Source organism: Mauremys mutica, unplaced genomic scaffold, assembly GCF_020497125.1.
Source record: "Mauremys mutica isolate MM-2020 ecotype Southern unplaced genomic scaffold, ASM2049712v1 000674F_np12_subseq_132283:216981_obj, whole genome shotgun sequence".
Taxonomy (NCBI): Eukaryota; Metazoa; Chordata; order Testudines; family Geoemydidae; genus Mauremys; species Mauremys mutica.
Window position 1 is genome coordinate 12889 of NW_025423031.1, and position 3726 is coordinate 16614.

A 3726-nucleotide genomic window follows, 5' to 3' on the forward strand; every position below is an offset into this window, starting at 1 on the left:
GTGCGCTCCGACCTTGAATGGTCAGATGCTGCTTAGCGCTGTCAGAGCAGCTTTGGCTGGGGGATTCTCCCAGCACTTTCCAATAGCGGGAAGGTACGAAATCCCCATTTGCCTGCTGGGGACAGATCCCTAGAGGGGGGAGCAACTTGCCCAAAGTCCCACCGGAAAAGGAAAACAACCAGCAGTGGAACCAATAGGGGTGTCAGGATCTTGGAGGCGCTGTCACCCCCACACTAGGACGGTGTTCTGCACCCCCTGCGGCTGGCTGAGTTTCTCCGTCCCTTGGCAATAAGACAGCCTAGAACCCCAACCAGGGTTATTCTATCTGCTACCCAAGATCCATAAACCCGGAAATCCTGGATGCCCCATCATCTCAGGCATTGGCACCCTGACAGCAGGATTGTCTGGCTATGTAGACGCTCCATCATCATTCCACACAAAGATGGACTACAAGCCGTCAGGAACAGTATCCCCGATAATGTCACAGCTGAACTTTGTGACTTTGTCCTCACCCATAACTATTTCACATTTGGGGACAATGTGTACCTTCAAGTCAGCGGCACTGCTATGGGTACTCACATGGCCCCACAGTATGCCAACATTTTTATGGCTGACTTAGAACAACGCTTCCTCAGCTCTCGTCCCCTAATGCCCCTACTCTACTTGTGCTACACTGATGACATCTTCATCATCTGGTCCCATGGAAAAGAAAAGCCTTTAGGAATTCCACCATGATTTGAACAATTTCCATCCCACCTACAACCTCTCCCTGGACCAATCCACACAAGAGATCCACTTCCTGGACACTACTGTGCTAATCGATGGTCACATAAACACCACCCTATACCGGAAACATACTGAACGCTATACTTACCTACATCTCCAGCTTTCACCCAGACCACATCACACAATCCATTGTCTGCAGCCAAGCTCTAAGATACAACCGCATTTGCTCCAACCCCTCAGACAGAGATAAATACCTACAAGATCTCTATCAAGCGTTCTTACAACTACACTACCCACCTGCTGAAGTGAAGAAGCAGATTGACAGAGCCAGAAGAGTACCCAGAAGTCACCTACTACAGGACAGGCCCAACAAAGAAAGGAACAGAACCCCACTAGCCGTCACCTTCAGACCCCAACTAAAACCTCTCCAGTGCATCATCAAGGATCTACAACCCGTCCTGAAGGACAATCCCTCACTCTCACAGATCTTGGGAGACAGGCCAGTCCTTGCTTACTGACAGCCCCCCAACCTGAAGCAAATACTTACCAGCAACCACACAACAAAAACACTAACCCAGGAATTTATCCTTGCAACAAAGCCCATTGCCAACTCTGTCCACATATCTATTCAGGGGACACCATCATAGGACCTAATCACCATCAGCCATGCCATCAGGGGCTCATTCACCTGCACATCTACCAATGTGATATGTGCCATCATGTGCCAACAATGCTCCTCTGCCATGTACATTGGCCAAACCAGAGAGTCTCTACATAAAAGAATAAATGGACACAAATCAGACATCAAGAATTATAACATTCAAACACAGCCAGAGAACACTTCAATCTCCCTGGTCACTCGATTACAGACCTAAAAGTCGCAATATTACAACAAAAAACCTTCAACAACAGCCTCCCACGAGAGATGCTGAATTGGAATTAATTTGCAAACTGGACACCATTAAATTAGGCTTGAATAAAGACTGGGAGTGGGTGGGTCATTACACAAAGTAAAACTATTTCCCCATGTTTATTTGTCCCCCTACTGTTACTCACACCTTCTTGTCAACTGTTGGAAATGGGCCATCCTGATTGTCACTACAAGTTTTTTTCTCCTGCTGATAATAGCTCACCTTAACTGCTCACTCTCATTATAGTGTGGATGGCAACACCCATTTTTTCATGTTCTCTGTGTATATATATATATATATATCTTCCTGCTGTATTTTCCACTGTATGCATCTGATAAAGTGGATTTTAGCCCACGAAAGCTTATGCTCAAATAAGTTTGTTAGTCTCTAAGGTGCCACAAGTACTCCTCATTATTTTTGCAGATAAATTCATGGAGGTGAAGTCCATTAATGGCTATTAGGCAGCCTGGGTAAGGAATGGTATCCCTAGCCTCTGTTTGTCAGAGGATGGAGATGGATGGCAGGAGAGAGATCACTTGATCATTACCTGTTAGGTTCAGTCCCTCTGGGGCACCTGGCATTGGCCACTGTTGGCAGATAGGATATGGGGTTGGATGGACCTTTGGTCTGACCCAGTCTGGCCATTCTTCTGTTCTTATGAAGGGAGGGGCAGAGCCCTGCAACAGAGTTTCTGTAGTGTAGTGGTTATCACGTTTGCCTAACACGCAAAAGGTCCCTGGTTCAAAACCAGGCAGAAACATGATGGTTTAATTTTTCCCAGCTCCTAGTGGCCTGTCCCTGCTGTTGTAGGAGCAGCAGTGATTTCTATGCTCAATAGGTCTGTTATACTTCCCCCATTCCCATTTTTGTCTCCTCTCCCTCTCTGAATGCCTGTGAAGTGGCTTTCCCCCCTCCCCCTCCCCCTCCCGCTCCCTCCTGCAATGCTTGTGGGATGAAGGGGCTGGTTGAACAGCTGGAAGAGCAGAAGAGCTCCTAGATAGACAAGGTGTCTGGGACTCTCATTAGGCAGCGATCACACACCCAGAGCATGGACACTGGCTGAGGTGGAGTGTGACCCACCAGATGCAGCCAAGTCATCTCCAGTCGCAGGCCATGAGGAGCAGGTCCTTAAAAGGGGAAGGGGCCCTGTGCTCGGGAGTCACTCACAAGCTTGTACCTCCAGTGAATGCCCCTTGCCCCGAACGCCTGGCCAGTGGTTCGTTGCGTTGCAGTTCATTGTGCCTCAGGAAGACTTACCTTCATCGCACTGTCCATCGCGGCGCTGTGGGACACTTACCTTGCAGAATCCTGTGCCTGCCTCTTGGCTTCCCAGGGATGGCTACTTGCAGCCCAGGAGAAGAAGGATGGTTCTGGTGAAAGGAAGACAAGCAAAGCTCTGGGAGGAAATTTGGGTGTGGGCTCTGTGCTGGGGGTGGGGGTGGGGTGCAGGAGGGGTGGTGCAGCTCCCAAAGTGACCGGTACACACAACCCTCTGGCAGCAGCTCCTAGATGAGTGGGGCCAGGGGATCTCCATGTGCTGCTGTCTGCAGGCGCTGCCCCCAGAGCTCCCATTGGCTACAGTTCCTGGCCAATGGGAGCTGCAGAGTTGGTGCTCGGGGCAGGGGCAGCACGTGGAGACACTCCCCCCACCCCAGGGGATGCTGGGACATGCCAGCCACTTCTGGGAGCGGCACGGAGGGACGGATGTAGAGTGGGCATGGAGCCACCTTAGTGCTGCTGGCACATCTATGCACACGCATTGGGGAGGTGAGCAGAGGGCCTCCATGTGCTGCCTGGGGTAGAGGCAGTGCACAGAGCTGCCTCTCCTCCCGGGTCTATTCCAGGAGTGGGTTGGTGGGGTCTTTTGGCCTGCAAGGTGCAGCAGGTCAGACTAGATGATCATACTGGTCCCTTCTGACCTTAAAGGCTCTGAGTCTAAAAGGGAGAGGGAAGTAAAGGATTTTTTTAAAAAAAAAATAAACCAAGCATTGTAATACCAGGATGACTCCAACTGCTCATTATATAGTCCCACCCCTTTCTTCCTCCACTGGGTGTTTAATGACCTGTTGGGATTTGGGACACTGATTCT

The 3726-nt window shown here is 50.1% G+C and overlaps 1 non-coding gene across 1 annotated transcript; it reads left to right on the forward strand.

Moving 5' to 3' along the window:
• Positions 1–2324: 2324 nt before the first annotated feature.
• On the forward strand, positions 2325–2397 carry TRNAV-AAC. The gene has a single exon. It is a non-coding gene; the product is annotated as a tRNA-Val (tRNA).
• The last annotated feature ends 1329 nt before the right edge of the window (positions 2398–3726 follow it).